Source organism: Salmo trutta, chromosome 4 (assembly GCF_901001165.1).
Source record: "Salmo trutta chromosome 4, fSalTru1.1, whole genome shotgun sequence".
Classification (NCBI taxonomy): domain Eukaryota; kingdom Metazoa; phylum Chordata; class Actinopteri; order Salmoniformes; family Salmonidae; genus Salmo; species Salmo trutta.
Window position 1 is genome coordinate 33,327,088 of NC_042960.1, and position 18,700 is coordinate 33,345,787.

Here is an 18,700-nt window from a genome sequence, read left to right on the forward strand (position 1 = left end):
TGTATGTGTGTGTGTGGTATGCTCATGTGGGGATAAGAACTTTTCCATGTTGGATCATAGGACATATTTTCCTGTTGGCTTGCTTCTCTTATCCAATTAAGTCACACCTTTCAGAATTCTGAGAATCCCAGAAATGGTTTAGTTAATGAGCTTCTGAACATCTCTGTGTGTTATCAGATTGAGAACGAGTTTATGGAGAGGGGTGGGAGGGACTTTGAAATCTGATCCACTTTCATACTAGTGAAATGAAGGGAAAGGGCGACACTCTCCTTCTCCCTATAGGTTTTGTACTAAGAAGTCAGCTGGAGTCCCAACCCAAGGTGGGTGTTTACTCTGAGAACACACTCGGCACATACCAAGGTTCACCCACACGTACTTTAAGGTGACACTAATCTTTCCACAATGTAAACAATCGGATTAAAATGGGATAAATGATACCGATTTCACACTTTCAGAGAATTCACACAATTGCACTACTGTTTGTTTTGTTCTAGTTCAAGTTTGAATGTAGATTGGTCATTGTCTGATGGCCTCTTGCTGTATTTAAACCCAACAGCATTTCATTGTGTACAAAGTAAAAAACAAACAGGCCCACTAGGGTGTGTAACAGTAACAGTTGGTCCTGAGAAGACAGTTGTCTGGTCAGTTACTTATTTAAAATAGATTTAATTTGTTCTCCCGCTTTCCTTCACAGAAATCACAGCAGCAAATGTCTGTAGGAGTGGAAACTATCACTCAATTAAAGCTACTATCTGGGATTTGTGTTTCAAACCCAACGGCAGCCCCACCATTTAAACTGAGGGATGGGCTGGAGAAACTCACTGTAAATATCACAGAGTGGGCATTTAAGTGTTTGGTTAACACGGGGTCACACGGGAAGCTAGAGCAGGAGAGGATCAGGACATAGTAGTGAGTGGTGGAGGGCAGTGTCAGTGTCATACTGACAACCCTGTGTACTGTCAGAGCCAAGCCAGAGTTCCTGAGAGATCCGGTTCCGGAACGAGAACCTTTAAATAACAACATATGGATTATTTTTTTCTAGGTCAGAATGCTGTGGAATTTCTGCCTGCAGTTAACAGAGGAAATATGGAATTACATGCAAGCCTTACATCACATAGCAAATTAGCAGACCTCTACTTTACTCTCCCCCCCCCCCCCCCATGCCAGTAAAGCACACATAATTAGAGCATGACACAGTCAGTCGCCCTCCTCGCTGCTCTGTTGTCCCCCCCTATTCTTTCATGTCTTTTTCTCGCTCTCTTTTTTTTCATCTGTTCAAAATCCTCAGTATGACTCGAGGCTCTATTGTCTGTAATGTACTGTATGCTAATCGTTATAAAATCTGCCAAGTTATTTCCTGAAAGAGGAGATGGGCCATTATACAGAGGAGGGCTGGCGAAAGGGGGGAACAGCGAGGCAGAGGAGGGGGACTGTTTTTTTGGATGGAGCTCAGGGTAGGGATGCTTGCTATTCCCTTAAGTGTCTGGAAAGTGTACGTTTCCATTACAGCCTGTCTCGTTTCGCCGCAGTGCATTGCGTTGGTTGTTTTTGCACTGAGGCCAGGAGGGAGGATGGCAGAGGCAGGCCTGAGACCCTCTGTGGACAGGTCATGCAGCCCCAGGTAGTGTGAGGAGTGTCCCCCCAGGTGGTGGGCACACATGGGCTACATGTGGAGCTTCAAACGCATATCTGTTGGACGTTGGACGGGTTGGCTCTTCTGGCTGCTATCACAAAGAGAGACAGGATAAATCAGAAGCAGAGGCTGTGTGGGATTGGTTTGAGGCTGGCTGTAGAGATGGCTGACTGTAGAGGTGCCTGTTGTGTTATTGTTTTTTTTTGTTAGTCTGTGGCTGGGATGGTTTGTTTTGAGCAGACTGTGGAGTTGTAAGTTACTTCAAGTGTTTACAATATGATTATATAAGGTCTTTCCGATTTACTTTTTCAACATTCATTTTCTGAGGATTCATTGCAGAGGTGTTTTAGCCTAGTTGATTCAGCAGTTGTGACAGTTGTGATACACCAAAAGTCCTGTAACCCCAGGAGAGGAACTAAACACATTGTTCCATTTCTCTTCAGCATGTATTTTTCGGTAACCACTAATCTACCCTGACATTAGCCCTGGGCCAGAAGATCATTATTTTTGTGACCCTGGCTGTTTCAATGAATCATGCATGCAAAACACCCACCCAATCAAGATAAAGAACCTGGCCGTAGGTTGGTGAGATGCCACACACACACGTACACACGTTCACACGTACATATTGGCATATTTAATAGGAAACTACCTCCTCCAGGCCATTTTACAGCAGTATTCGCATTACATTCTTAATCTACAAATAGATGGCTCACCGCACACTCCAGCTTTTTAATACATATCATTAATCTAGTGTCTATAGAGATAAATGTCAAAACAAAATGGAACTGGTTTTACCTCATTTCAACCCAAAGATTAAGACTAAATGGAAAAGGCTTGAATCCTTATTGGTATTGCCAGAATTTTCTGAGGACAAATGGTGTCCTTGAACTGAGAGACTATTGATTTTGAGGAAGACTGGAGTGAGAATAGTGTCTGTACACTGTAAAGAGATTTAGTAACTAGCTGATCCTAGTAAAGCCTAAAAACCTATAGTTAATGTCCAGTTCCTTCCAGTGTTTTTCCCTCCTCTCTGCCTCCTCTTTTAGGTAGACCCTTAGTGGTTTAGCATCTATCAGCATCTGTCTGATCCCTTGTTTCATATTGCAGGAAAAAAAGAAACTCCTTCTGGGAAAGCCCTTAATTAACATTTATGGGAAACATAGTCCTCTTGCTTTTTTCTATTCTCCCCTCCCTTTAAAATAATAAAAAAGCACTTACTTTCTTTTAAAGGGTTCAAGCAGCAAATCTGGTGAAACCCTATTGTATTTGTTGACGTTCATTATTAATTAAGCGTCCAAGCCACAAAGGGTCTGGAACCCTATTATAATTGTTAGGATTATTAGGATCCAAGCCCCAAAGGGCATGGGTCCTCAGATCCTCAAAAGGTTCTACAGCTGCACCATCGAGAGCATCCTGACTGGTTGCATCACTGCCTGGTATGGCAACTGCTCGGCCTCTGACCACAAGGCACTACAGAGGGTAGTGCGAAAGGCCAAGCACATCACTGGGGCCAAGCTTCCAGCGGTACCGGAGCGCTAAATCGAGGTTCAAGAGGCTTCTAAACAGCGTCTACCCCCAATACATAAGACTCCTGAACATCTAGTCAAATGGCTACCCAGACTATTTGCATTGCCCCTCCCCTCCCCTCTCCACACCACTGCCACTCTCTGTTGTCATCTATGCATAGTCACTTTAATTTTTAACTCTGCCTACATGTACATACTACCTCAACTAACTGGTGCCCCCGCACATTGACTCTGTACCGGCACCCCCTGTATATATTATTTTTTTACTGCTGCTTTTTATTTACTTGTTACTTTTATCTCTTATTCTTATCCATATTTTTTGAAACTGCACTGTTGGTTAGGGGCTCATAAGTAAGCATTTCACTGTAAGGTAAGGTGCCTCTAGAACCTTTGACGTCACTATGATAGATCATCCGACATTTTGAAAATAGTGTATATTTTCCAACATTTTAAACAAGATCTCCTCAGACACCGCTTAATGAATTCCTCCATCTATAGACCAAGCATCTGTAAGTTGAGTGAGGTTTGGCGTGACAATTCAAGTCTTTCAGACACTCTTGGTGGGAATGGAGCCCCCTGCTGGCTATGTATCTCAATACTCTCCAGAGTTTCCTGAAGTGTGCACAACCCACATGGATTCAAAAGTGTAAAGTTGGTGTGAGTACCAGAAAGGAAGTCAAGAATGTAACCCTTTAGATCCACACCACAACTTTCTGAGAACCAGACCAAGGACCAGTGTATTAACACCAGAGCAACGTAGAGGAGAAATTAGGGTTAAGTGCCTTGCTCAAGGGCACATCGACATATTTTTCTTTACCTAGTCAGCTCGGGGATTCAAACCAGCAACCTTTCGTTTACTGTCCTAGCGCTCTAACCGCTGGACTACCTGCCGCCAGTCTAGCTAATTTCAGGCCAGGGTGACAGCTAAAGCACATTTTATTGCTTTTGTAGTCCAATAAAAACTGAATGATTCTGAACACTCCCAAGTCCCAACTTCGGCAGACAACTTTCAAATTCGCGGAGAAATTTCTAGCCACAAGCATAAACTAGCTAGGTAGGGAGGGCTCATGAGGACGACTGACTGAATTGACTGAACCAAATCTGTTTTGGCACCAGGCATGTCTATAAAGCCCCTCCCTTGCCTTATGGACCCATAAGGTCCGCCATAATGGATTTTCCGTCATTTAGAATTTTGAGAAAAACACATAAAATGCTACTCCTCGAGAACCGAAATAAATATCTACACAAAACTTGATACACTACATATACACATGTATGTGGACACCCCTTCAACTTAGTGGATTCGGCTATTTCATCCACACCCGTTGCTGACAGGTGTATAAAATCGAGCACACTGCCATGCAATCTCCATAGACAAACATTGGCAGTAAAATGGCCCTACTGAAGAGTTAATTGACTTTCAACATGGCACCGTCATAGGATGCCACCTTTCCAACAAATCATTTCATCAAATTTGTGCTCTACTAGCACTGCCCCGTTCAACTGTAAGTGCTGTTATTGTGAAGTGGAAACGTCTAGGAGCTACAATGGCTCAGCCACAAAGTGGTAAGCCACACAAGCTCACAGAATGGGACTGCCAAGTGCTGAAGCTCCTAAAAATTGTCTGTCCTTGGTTGCAACGCTCAATACCGAGTTCCAAACTGCCTCTGGTAGCAACGTCAGCACAAGAACTGTTCGTCGGGAGCTTCGTCCACAGCCGAGCAGCCACACACAAGCCTAAGATCACCATGCGCAATGCCAAGCATCGGCCGGAGTGGTGTAAAGCTCGCCACCATTGATCTCTGGAGCAGTGGAAACGCATTCTCTGGAGTGAATCACGCTTCACCATCTGGCAGTCCGACAGGAGAATGCTACCTGCCCCAATGCATAGTGCCAACTGTAAAGTTTGGTAGAGGAGGAGTAATGATCTGGGGCTGTTTTTCATGGTTTGGGCTAGGCCCATTAGTTCCAGTGAAGGGAAATCTTGATTGGCATGCACAGAGCCCTGACCTCAACCCTATCGAACCCCTTTGGGATGAATTGGAACGCCGACTGAGAGAGTCCTAATCGCCCAACATCAGTGCCCAACCTCACTAATGCTCTTGTGGCAGAATAGAAGTAAGTCCCTGAAGCAATGTTCCAACATTTAGTGGAATGCCTTCCCAGAAGAGTATAGGCTGCTATAGAAGTAAAGGGGCAACCAACTCCATATTAATGCCCATGATTTTGGAATGAGATGTCCACATACTTTTGGTCATGTAATTTATATGGCATCTGTGGACCAAGGTTTCTCAACCCAATGTGTTCCAGGCTAGTATGTCAAACAACATGGCCGCTACTGGCCATTAAACATTCACATGGGTGTGGTCCATAAATGCAAATAAATCACACGTATATTCGTATTGTAACAATTTTGGGACACGTTTCAAACACTGAAGACTCAACATATGCAAGAACATTCAGATTGACCACACGGTTGCTTTATAAAGTGCACATGTTTATATCTTGTGATCTGTTTGACTCAGAGTGATGAAATTTGGCGCACATGCTCAGTGATATGAGTCTAGCTGACCTGTGGTTCAGTTTAGCCACATGGTAGGGTTGTTGGACAGGAAACAACATTAATGCAAGCTCATTGGCTCATGGCGGCCATATTGTTTCAGCTAGAGTCTTGGAAAATATTGCGTTTAATGACATGGGTACAAGATGCTATATACCCAATTTGGTGTCAATCTGTCCAGCAGTTCTAGAGAAGACGTTTAAAGTAGTCAACATCATTGAAAATGGTCCAGAATAGTGTACATCAGAAGCATATTGCTTAATCTGTTTGATTTTGAGTTCTGATATTTGGCAAACATGGTAAGGAGTACAGAAGTAACTCATCCTAGGGTGATGTGTCCAATTCGTCCTGATGGTGGCAGAGTGGGCCCACAACTTGAACCCCAGCATTGCTGCTTGCAGCTATATCTTATTTTTCCATCCATATGAGCCACTTCCATACGTCTGGGTTTACATGGCTGCTCTATTGCTGTTTTGGGAAATCCCTCCAGAATGGGCGGCCAGATTACCCTGGCTGGTTGGCAGAAAACTCCCTTTTTGCCTTTGGGAACATGTCCATCACATTCTTTGGAAATTCTGGGTGTTGCTGTGTGGTATGGTGTTCTCTTACTGCACACAGCTCTCTCTCTCGCTCTCTCTCGCTCTCGCTCTCTCTCGCTCTCCGTCCATCTGTCCAAAACCATTTCATTGTTCTGGAGCAGAGAACAAATCGCTGGGAACACCTCAAAAAACTAAATTAGATAGAAAAATAATGATTATAGAGTCTAGGAATGAGAAGAGTAACTACAATATATGGATTATGGCCCCCATGTTATTTGATGTTGAATTTAGGATGTTCAGTACTTATGAACAGGATGAATGGCCCTGTGTTGTCCGGGTCTGGCCGGGGTAGGCTGTCATTGTAAATACAAATTTGTTCTTTAACCAACTTGCCTAGTTAAATAAATATTTGGCCTTGTGTTTTAGGTTATTGTCCTGCCGAAAGGTGAATTTGTCTCCCAGTGTCTGTTAAAAAACAGACTGAACCAGGTTTTCCTCTAGGATTTTGCCTGTCTATTCTGTTTCTTTTTATCCCCAAAAAACTCCCTAGTCCTTGCCAATGAAAAGGATACCCATAAGAAGATGCAGCAACCACCATGCTTGAAAATATGAAGAGTGGTACTCAGTGATGTGTTGTGTTGGATTTGCCCCAAACATAACTCTTTGTATTCAGGACATGAAGTTAATTTCTTTGCCAGAGTTTTGCAGATTTACTTTGGTGCGTTATTGTAAACAGGATGCATGCTTTGGAATATTTTTTTCTCCGCAGGATTCGTTCTTTTCACTCTGTCATTGCATTTAGTATTGTGGAGTTGCAACAATCTTGTTTATCCATCCTCAGTTTTCTCCTATCACAGCCATTAAACTCTGTAACTGTTTTAATGTCACCATTGGCCTCATGGTGAAATCCCTGAGCGGCTTCCTTTCTCTCCGGGAACTGATTTATGACGCCTGTATCTTCGTAGTGACTGGGTGTATTGATTCACTATCCAAAGTGTAATTTATAACTTCACCATGCTCAAAGGGATTTCAATGTCTGCTTTTTAAATGTTGTACCCATCAACCAATAGGTGCCTCTCTTTGTGGGGCATTGGAAAACCTCCCTGGTATTTGTGGTTGAATCTGTGTTTGAAATTCACTGCTCGACTGAGGGACCTTACAGATAATTGTATGTGTGGGGTACAGAGAAGAGGTAGTCATTCAAAAATCATGTTAAACACTATTATTTCGCGTTGTTCGTAACTTGTTTTGTACAAAATATTGCTGTTACCATCTCTTATGACCGAAAAGAGCTTCTGGACATCAGAACTGGGATTACTCACCTCAAATTGGACAAGGAGTTCTTCCTCAATGAGTCGGATGTGAGGGACATACTGCAGACACCCGAACAGGCCCCGATCCCCGTGATTCGCTGGAGAAGGAAACTGAGATTGAGGCAAAGGATCCAGGTGCCTTGCGAGCATCAGGTAACGAGTGGCTAATCTGCCCTTGCCTTCCATTCTGCTAGCTAACGTTCAATCTCTGGAAAATAAATGGGACGAACTGAAAGCACGTATATCCTATCAACGGGACATTAAATATTGTAAAAGCTTATGTTTCACCGAGTCGTGGCTGAACGACGACATTAATAACATACAGCTGGTGGGTTATACACTCTATCGGCAAGACAGTTAAGCAGACTCTGGTAGGACACGGGGCGGGGGCCTATGCATTCATGTAAACAACAGCTGGTGCATGATATCTAAGGAAGTCTCAAAGTTTTTGTAACGGCCGTCGTCAGAATTGGACCAAGGTGCAGCGGAGGATGTGTTCATCATTAGAATTTTAATAGACTGAACGAACACAATACAAAAACAAAACAAAAACGACCAGAAACCGTTCTGTCAGGAAAACACACTAACAGAATACAATCACCCACAAAACCCAAAGGAAAAATAGGCTACTTATGTGTGACTCCCAATCAGCAACAACGAACTACAGCTGTGCCTGATTGGGAGCCACACACGGCCAAACCAAAGAAACCAGCCAACATAGAAAAATGAACAGAACGCCCACCCAATGTAACACCCTGGCCTAACCAAAATAAAGAACAAAAAACCCCTCTCTATGGCCAGGGCATTACAGTTTTGCCTGCCTGAGTTCGAGTATCTCATGATAAGCTGTAGACCACACTATCTACCTTTTTATTTTTTTTATTAATTTCACCTTTATTTAACCAGGTAGGCCAGTTGAGAACAAGTCCTCATTTACAACTGCGACCTGGCCAAGATAAAGCAAAGCAGTGCTACAAAAACAACAACACAGAGTTACACATAAACAAACGTACAGTCAATAACACAATAGAAACATCTGTGTACAGTGTGTGCAAATGTAGAAGAGTAGGGAGGTAAGGCAATAAATAGGCCATAGAGGCGAAATATTTACAATTTAGCGTTAACACTGGAGTGATAGATGTGCAGATGATGATGTGCAAGTAGAAATACTGGGGTGCAAAAGAGCAAGAGGATAAGTAACAATATGGGGATGGGTGTGCTATTTATAGATTGGCTGTGTACAGGTACAGGGTAAGCTGTGTACAAGTACAGTGTAAGCTGCTCTGACAGCTGATGCTTAAAGTTAGAGAGGGAGATCTAAGTCTCCAGTTTCAGTGATTTTTGCAATTCGTTCCAGTCATTGGCAGCAGAGAACTGGAAGGAAAGGCGACCAAAGGAAGTGTTGGCTTTAGGGATGACCAGTGAAATATACCTGCTGGAGCGTGTGCTACGGGTGGGTGTTGCTATGGTGACCAGTGAGCTGAGATAAGGCGGGGCTTTACCTAGCAAAGACTTTTAGATGACCTGGAGCCAGTGGGTTTGGCGTCAAATATGTAGCAAGGGCCAGCCAACGAGAGCATACAGGTCGCGGTGGTGGGTAGTATATCGGGCTTTGGTGACAAAACAGATGGCACTGTGATAGACTACATCCAGTTTGCTGTGATTAGAGTGTTGGAGGCTATTTTGTAAATTACATTGCCGAAGTTAAGGATTGGTAGGATAGTCAGTTTTACGAGGGTATGTTTGGCAGCATGAGTGAAGGAGGCTTTGTTGCAAAATTAATTTTGGATAGGAGATGCTTAATGTGAGTCTGGAAGGAGTTTTCAGTTTAACCAGACACCTAGGTATTTGGAGTTGTCCACATATTCTAAGTCAGAACCGTCCAGAGTAGTGATGCTAGTCGGGCGGGAGGGTGCGGGCAGCAATCGGTTAAAGAGCATGCACTTAGTTTTACTAGCATTTAAAAGCAGTTGGAGGCCACGGAAGGAGTGTTGTATGGCATTGAAGCTTGTTTGGAGGTTTGTTAGCACAGTGTCCAAGAAGGGTCAGATGTATACAGAATGGTGTCGTCTGCGTAGAGGTGGATCAGAGAATCACCAGCAGCAAGAGCGACATCATTGATGTATACAGAGAAAAGAGTCGGCCCAAGAATTGAACCCTGTGGCATCCCCATAGACTGCCAGAGGTCCGGACAACAGGCCCTCCGATTTGACACACTGAACTCTATCTGAGAAGTAGTTGGTGAACCAGGCGAGGCAGTCATTTGAGAAGCTAAGGCTATTGAGTCTGCTGATAAGAATGCCTAGAGAGGTTTCATCTTTGTTTCGTAGCTGTCTACATACCACCACAGAGCGAAGTTGGCACTAAAACCGCACTCAATGAGTTGTATTCCGCCATAAGTAAACAGAAATATGCTCACCCAGAGGCGCGCTCCTGGTGGCTAGTGACTTTAATGCAGGGAAACTTATATCAGTTTTACCGAATTTCTATCAGCATTTAAATGTACAACCAGAGGGGAAATAATTAGAGACCACCTTTATTCCACATACGGAGACGCGGACAACGCTCTCCCTCGCACTCCATTTGGCAAATCTGACCATAACTCTATCCTCCTGATAGAACCAGTAAAGGCTTACAAGCAAAAATTAAAGCAGGAACCACTAGTGACTCGGTCTATAAAAAAAAGTGGTCAGATGAAGCAGATGCTAAACTACAGGACTGTTTTGCTAGCACAGACTAGAATATGTTACGGGATTCGCCCGATGGCATTGAGGAGTACACCACATCAGTCACTGGCTTTATCAATAAGTGCATCAAGGACATCATCCCCACAGTGACTGAACCTACATACCCCAACCAGAAGCCATGGATTACAGGCAACATTCGCACAGAGCTAAAGGGCAGAGCTGCCGCTTTCAAGGAGCAGGCCTCTAACCCGGAAGCTTATAAGAAATCCCTCTATGCCCTCCGACAAACCATCAAACAGGCAAAGCGTCAATACAAGACTGAGATCGAATCGTACTACACCGACTCCGACGCTCGTCGGATGTGGCAGGGCTTGCAAACTATTACAAAGGGAAGCATAACCGAGTGCTGCCCAGTGACACGAGCCTACCAGATGAGCTAAATCACTTCTATGCTCGTTTCGAGGCAAGTAACACTGAAACATCAGCTGGTCCCGATGACTGTGTGATCACGCTCTCCACAGCCGATGTGAATAAGACCTTCAAACAGGTCAACATTCACGCTGTGCCAGACGGAATACCAGGATGTGTACTCCGAGGATGCGCTGGCCAACTGACAAGTGTCTTCACTCACATTGTCAACCTCTCCCTGTCTGACTCTGTAATACCAACATGTTTCAAGCAGACCACCATAGTCCCTGTGCTCAAGAACACTAAGGTAACCTGCCTAAATGACTACCGAACCGTAGTACTCACATCTGTAGTCATAAAGTGCTTTGAAAGGCTGGTCATCGCTCACATCAACACCATTATCCCAGAAACCCTAGACCCACTCCAATTTGCATACCACACCAACAGATCCACAAATGATGCAATCTCTATTGCACTCCACACTGCCCTTTCCCACTTGGACAAAAGGAACACATATGTGAGAATGATATTCATTGACTACAGCTCAGCATTTAACACCATAGTGCTCTCAAAACTCATCACTAAACTAAGGACCCTGAGACTAAACACCTCCCTCTGTAACTGGATCCTAGACTTCCTGACGAGCCGACCCCAGGTGGTAAGGGTAGTTAACAACACCTAGCTGATCCTCAACACAGGGGCCCTTCAGGGGTGCGTGCTCAGTCCCCTCCTGTACTCCCTGTTCACCTATGACTGCATGGCCAGGCACAACTCCAACGCCATCATTAAGTTTGCTGATGACACAACAGTGGTAGGCCTGATCACCGACAATGATGAGACAGCCAATAGGGAGGAGGTCAGAGAGCTGACCGTGTGGTGCAAGGACAACAGCCTCTCCCTCAACGTGATCAAGACAAAGGAGATGATTGTGGACTACAGGAAATAGAAGACTGAGCACGCCCCCTTTCTCATCGACGGGACTGTAGTGGAGCAGGTTGAGCGCTTCAAGTTCCTTGGCGTCCACATCATCAACAAACTAACATGGTTCAAGCACATCAAGACAGTCGTGAAGAGGGCACGACAAAAGATATTCCCCCTCAGGAGACTGAGAAGATTTGGCATGGGTCCTCAGATCCTCAAAAGGTTTTACAGCTGCACCATCAAGAGCATCCTGACGGGTTGCATCACTGCCTGGTATGGCAACTGCTCGGCCTCCGACCGCAAGGCACTACAGAGGGTAGTGCATACAGCCCAGTACATCACCGGGGCCAAGCTTCCTGCCATCTAGGACCTCTATACCAGGCGGTGTCAGAGGAAGGCCCTAAAATTTGTCAAAGACTCCAGCCACTCTAGTCATAGACTGTTCTCTTTGCTACCCCCCCCACGCTGCTGCTACACTCTGCTATTATCTATGCATAGCCCCTTTAATAGCCCTACCTGCATGTACATAATTACCTCAATTACATCGACACCAGTGTCCCCGCACATTGACAAATTGACTCTGAACCGTACCCCCTGTATATAGCCCCGTTATTGTTATTTACTGCAGCTCCTTAATTATTTGTTTTTCTTATCGCTTACTTTTTTTTATAGATATTTTCTTAAAACTGTATTGCTGGTTAAAGGCTTGTAAGTAAGAGTTTCACTGTATTCGACGCATGTGACAAGTCCAATTTGATTAGATTTTTGATTTATTGCACACAGAATGAGTCCATGCAACTTATTATGTAATTTGTTAAGCATATTTTTACTCCTGAACTTATGCTTGCGATAACAAAGGGGTTGGATACGTATTGACTCAAGACATTTCAGCGTTTCATTTTTTTATTAATTTGTAAAAATTTTGAAAAACATAATTCCACTTTAACATTATGGGCTGTTGTGTGTAGGCCAGTGACAAAATAATTTGCTATTCAATTCAGGCTGTAACACAACACAATGTGGAAAAAGTCAAGAGGTGTGAATACGTTCTGAAGGCAATGTACTGTACAGTCGTTGCCAAAAGTTTTGAGAATGACACAAATGTTAATTTTCACAAAGTCTGCTGCCTCAGTTTGTATGATGGCAATTTGCATATACTCCAGAATGTTATGAAGAGTGATCAGATGAATTGCAATTAATTGCAAAGTCCCTCTTTACCATGCAAATGAACTGAATCCCCCAAAAAACATTTCCACTGCATTTCAGCCCTGCCACAAAAGGACCAGTGACATCATGTCAGTGATTCTCTCGTTAACACAGGTGTGAGTGTTGACGAGGACAAGGCTGGAGATCACTCTGTCATGCTGATTGAGTTCGAATAACAGACTGGAAGCTTCAAAAGGAGGGTGGTGCTTGGAATCTCTGTTCTTCCTCTGTCAACCATGGTTACCTGCAAGGAAACACGTGCCGTCATCATTGCTTTGCACAAAAAGGGCTTCACAGGCAAGGATATTGCTGCCAGTAAGATTGCACCTAAATCAACCATTTATCGGATCATCAAGAACTTCAAGGAGAGCGGTTCAATTGTTGTGAAGAAGGCTTCAGGGCGCCCAAGATAGTCCAGCAAGCGCCAGGACCGTCTCCTAAAGTTGATTCAGCTGTGGGATCGGGGCACCATGAGTACAGAGCTTGCTCAGGAATGGCAGCAGGCAGGTGTGAGTGCATCTGCATGCACAGTGAGGTGAAGACTTTTGGAGGATGGCCTGGTGTCAAGAAGGGCAACAAAGAAGCCACTTCTCTCCAGGAAAAACATCAGGGACAGACTGATATTCTGCAAAAGGTACAGGGATTGGACTGCTGAGGACTGGGGTAAAGTCATTTTCTCTGAATCCCCTTTCCAATTGTTTGGGGCATCCGGAAAAAAGCTTGTCCGGAGAAGACAAGGTGAGCGCTACCATCAGTCCTGTGTCATGCCAACAGTAAAGCATCCTGAGACCATTCATGTGTGGGGTTGCTTCTCAGCCAAGGGAGTGGGCTCACTCACAATTTTGCCTAAGAACACAGCCATGAATAAAGAATGGTACCAACACATCCTCCGAGAGCAACTTCTCCCAACCATCCAGGAACAGTTTGGTGACGAACAATGCCTTTTCCAGCATGATGGAGCACCTTGCCATAAGGCAAAAATGATAACTAAGTGGCTCGGGGAACAAAACATCGATATTTTGGGTCCATGGCCAGGAAACTCCCCAGACCTTAATCCCATTGAGAACTTGTGGTCAATCCTCAAGAGGCGGGTGGACAAACAAAACCCCACAAATTCTGACAAACTCCAAGCATTGATTATGCAAGAATGGGTTGCCATCAGTCAGGATGTGGTCCAGAAGTTAATTGACAGCATGCCAGGGCAGATTGCAGAGGTCTTGAAAAAGAAGAGTCAACACTGCAAATATTGACTCTTTGCATCAACTTCATGTAATTGTCAATAAAAGCCTTTGACACTTATGAAATGCTTGTAATTATACTTCAGTATTCCATAGTAACATTTGACAAAAATATCTAAAGACACTGAAGCAGCAAACTTTGTGAAAATGTATATTTGTGACTTTCTCAAAACCTTTGGCCATGACTGTACACTGTACAGACATTTCTTCTGAATTACTCATTATCAGTATCCTCTGGAGACCGGTGGTTCTTCTGACCTCCATGGACAGGGTTCCTCTCTTAGAGGCCCAGAGCAGGCTAACCCTGCATGGGCTGATCTCACCCTGTCCAGCCTCCCTCTTCCGGGCATTGGAGGATTTAAGAGGAGATGGGGATTCCTTTAGTGATAGCATTAGTAACACCACCTCTTCACCCATGACTCGTCTCTCTCTCTATCTCCTTTCTCTCTCTCTCTGCCTATTTTACCGCAGTCTAAACTACCAATCTCGTTTCTTCTGTCTCATCTCTGATTCTCTCAAAGCGTCAAACCAGATTTTTTCCATTACCCTCTCTGGAAGAGTCATCTGGGGTCACGCTCTGGGAGACATTCAGGAGAAGTATTTGTTTGGAGCTCTATGATTCAGTGTGTGTGTGTGTGTACATGTGTGTGGTGAGTGTTCTTGAGCTTCACTGAACAATTTCCCTCTGTTTCCTCGAACTCTCGTCCAGACAAACTCTCAGTGTCTCTTAGTTAGTCTAGAAGTCCCTTGCCAAACATTTTACAATTTCGATAGAAGCTTGTGAAGTTGTAGACACACACAACGTGCTATATCGGGGGAGGGGGGGGGGGGGGGGGTTGGAGGGTGAGTGTTTGGGATGGTGGAGCCAGTCAGGTCAGTGTTTAGTAATTCACTGCTTCGCTAAAGATGTGGGTGGTCCTGTATACCTGGCCAGGTAGGCCAAAGGTGGGCTGGGAGTCGGTTTTTCCCTCTATATTAGCCAGAGAAAGGGAGAGTAAAGTCACTATTCAACAAGTGTGGGAGGTGAGTTAGTGGGGCCACCTCTCGTTAAGCGCCTACACATTCGGGCAACGTATCTTCGGCCAGGCTTTTTACTTTATAGATCAAAGGACCTTCAAAGGCAATCATGTTAGAATTTATGTTCCCCTTTTGAAGTTAACTTCTGGCCTACATTGTTGTCGTTAAACCCATCTGGTCACAGAATGTATCATTGTGTCAGTACGATTTAACAGAGCCCTTGAAAGTGAATGCCAGCCGCTTGTCTTCTCTCTAAGGGCCTGTTGTAGGATGGCGTGACTGACCGGCTGGGGGTACAGAGCTGTGTGTGCGTGTGTGCATGCTCCCTCACTGATGAACAGAATGTTATTTCTGATCGGGGCAGAGGCGGCCAGGCAAGGGTCCACTGTAATCCTCCTAGGGGGTGTGTTTATTGTTTCACCCCCTGTGTTGGTAGAGGGGTGTGGGGGGTGCAGAGATACAGTCCCTGGTGGTCAGGGCAATACGTGGGGGGGATAGAGAAGGGCAACCCATAACCCCCACTCATACACACACCTTCAACAAACCCTGTTGCCCTGCAGCTCTACTTTCTATATTTGTGGAGCCATCGCAGTGTGAGGCTGTGTGTGAGAGAGACACAGCTACTACAACAACATAAACGCGTATCTGCCTGGCTCTGCTGCTGATATAAGGAGGAAGATTGGAAGGTTGGAAGGAGAAGCTTTATTTTCCCTGGGACTGGAATGCTGGCCCTGGGCTGGCAATGCTGATACCTTTGTTTGTTGTAGTAGAGCTCTGTGTGTGTGTGTGTGTGTGTGTGTGTGTGTGGTGGGAGGGGGAGGGGTCTTGAAAGAATTGAGGTGTCTTGAAAGAATTCTCTCTCATTCCACTCATTCCCTTTCTCCTCTTTGTGTATTTTTCTTGTTTTTCCATGTCCTCTAATCTGTCTCCCTTCCTGAGAGCATGCCTCCTAGAGCTCTGAAGATCATCTAGGGTTCCCCTTCTGGCTTGTAGCTAGGCTACATAACAGAGTAGTGTCGGGAGTGAGTTTGTTTGCTTATTACAGTGCTAGGTCGATACAGCTCTAAAGTTCACATCCCTGTGAGGCTTCCCGTGTGAGTGTACTGTATACTGAAGCACACTAAGAATAAGATGCTATTTTTTAAAAGATGCCATTCCACAGTTGCTGTGCCGAAGTTTCTTGAAATCATATTTCTAATGGATAGTGATAATGCTTTTTACTAGAAGTATTTCTTAGTTCGTTCCCGGTGTGGAAGGGTAGCTGACTCGTCCCGGAGAGGGAAGGGGTGTGAGTGAAGCACTTTGACAGAAAATAAACTGAAATTGAACATGCTTATTGTGATGCCTTTAACAAAGCCAGTCTTCGACACGACACGTGTATCTAATGACAGTGACAGAAAAACAGCCTTTGAATGCCTGAGGTAGATGCCTGAGCTGGTATGATTGTTTTCAACTTTATCAAGGCACCAAACACTCCGTTTGGTATAATAGGTATAATGGTTTCCCCTCTTGCCTAACACCCCAGCGGGTTGGAGAGTTTGGGCCATGGTAACACCAAGGGACGGGACTGAAATGTACCCCCAGCAGGGTGAAGGGGGCTACCTGGGGGCTCACTCTGGCTCGCTAGGGTAACAGGGTGGAGGAACATAGACAGAGAGAGCCCTACCTTGCCAAGTCCCCTAAATGCTCTCTCTCCTCTCTCTCGCTCTCCTTTTTTTTATCTCCCTGTAACTCTAACTCTGAGCGTTTTCTATGTGAGGTTCCTCCAGCACAACAATCCACACTCAGACCATAATGTACCCCCCACCATGCCACACACTGCTCTGCCATCTCCGCTCCTTAGTGAAGCCATAAATATGTCAGCCTCACAGACTGTTTGGGGCATTTTTCTGCTCCAGCTCCGAATATCCTGGGAGTCCAAATGAAGTCGTTCTGGCAGCGGTTGGATCTAGTCTTCCTCCTAAATGGCACCCTATTCCCTATATACTGCATTACTTTTGACCAGAGCCTTGGATTCTGGCAGTGGTTGGATATAGGTCTCTGGCTCTAGCTAGCTTCCTCTCCTTTCCTCTGCTGCTGAGACCGGCGGCCAGATCTCCTGTGGTTGTTGTTCTGCTCAGCTGTGAGGTTCTTGATGATCTACTGTGACTGCTTTACTTTGACCTACTTGATCAAACATTTATGTAATCCCTAAGCAGATAGTTGTGTGTTATGCAAAATAAAAAAGAGAGCGAGAGAGAGAGGAGGGAGAGATTGAATGCCATGGCTTGGTTACCTTAGCCACAGGTATTTTTCCAATGTATTGCCCTGGGATTTGTTTGGATACTGCCTGCCTGGCCTGGACAAGACATTGAGAGTTTATTTTCATTATACTGTTGCATAAATAGCATGCTTTTTGTCACATTCCTGCTGTGAACTGGGTTATAGCACTGCCACAACCCGTTAACAGAGGAATGATGAAAAAACAACTCAGTTTTGCAACAACAAAGATAATTGACACAGTACTATGTGTGCATGTGGCGTGTGTGTTTGCAAGCATGTGCGCATGCGTTTAGGTTGTGTGAGAGAAAGTGAGATAAAGAGCATCATCTCTCTCAAGGCAGCAGTCAGTCAGGGCCTGCTTGCTCAGTGCTTTTCCTTGGCTTCCCGATTACCTGCAACTTCCATTTGACTGAACTATTCATAAAATACTATTCCTGCTTAGTCATATTAGGGGACGGTCCAGAGGAGCAGTGTATGTAATGGAGAATTAGATGGGCCTCAAGCCCGCACACACTCTCCCATATAGTATTTTATTAGGATCCCCATTAGCTGTTGCTGAAGCAGCAGCTACCCTTCCTGGGGTCCACACAAAACAAAACATGACATAATACAGAACATTAGACAAGAACAGCTCAAGGACTGAACTATATTCATTTAAAATAAGACTAATATAAAACCTGTGTGTGTGTGCGCTAGTGTATGCGCACGCGTGAGTGGCAGGTTATGAATCTTTCCTATAGGTAGCTCCAGCTGGTCACTAGCTGGCACAGCCACAAAGTCATAAAATATGATTTTCAACCTAACCTTAACCACACTGCTTACCCTAACTGAAGAAAAGGACTAGGGCCAGGACAGACTTAGCTAGGCTCAGGACTGTTTCTGCCACCATGGTGCATCGGTCAGAATGTGAATCATTACACAGCTGAACACAGTAACGAACAGAGCACATTGGGGGAGGGTGTGGATGGAGGTTAGGAGTCGGGGCTTATAAGGCCTGTAGGTAGGATGTGTTGAGGCTTGTAAATCCTTGGAGATAGGGTAACAAGGATGTGCAAGGAGGAAGGCAAAGCTCAACATCCCTCTGGAGTTTCTAGACAGTTGGAAGGCTTGGTTTTGTTTTGCCAGCCGGAAGGCATGTGTTGGCATGCTGGCCACCAGGGGGCGTCTTGGAGGTTGCACAATTGCCACAGGAGAGGGACCCGTAGGGCGTGGCATGTTGGTTACTGGAGAGGAAAGGCCCGGAGGTAGCACGCTGACCACTGGAGAGGGAAGACCCTGGGTCGGAGCTAGACTGGTGGTTCCCTGGATCGGAGCTGGAGGATGAGGCTTGGTAGGGTCTGGTGTGCTGGCCACAGGAGGGGGGCTTGGAGGGGCTGGCACACTGGCC

The 18,700-nt window shown here is 45.0% G+C and overlaps 1 protein-coding gene across 4 annotated transcripts in view; it reads left to right on the forward strand.

The window, feature by feature from the left end:
• LOC115192254 (N(G),N(G)-dimethylarginine dimethylaminohydrolase 1) overlaps nucleotides 1-18,700 on the forward strand; it is a 120,692-nt gene that overhangs the window by 73,698 nt on the left and 28,294 nt on the right. Inside the window, exon 1 of one of the 4 annotated variants that reach the window (XM_029750550.1) lies at nucleotides 15,688-15,737. The exons of the other annotated variants lie outside the window; for them this stretch is intronic. The gene's annotated coding sequence lies outside the window, so the exon portion shown is untranslated. Of the gene's footprint in view, nucleotides 1-15,687; nucleotides 15,738-18,700 lie in introns of those variants that run through there. 4 annotated transcript variants of the gene reach the window in all.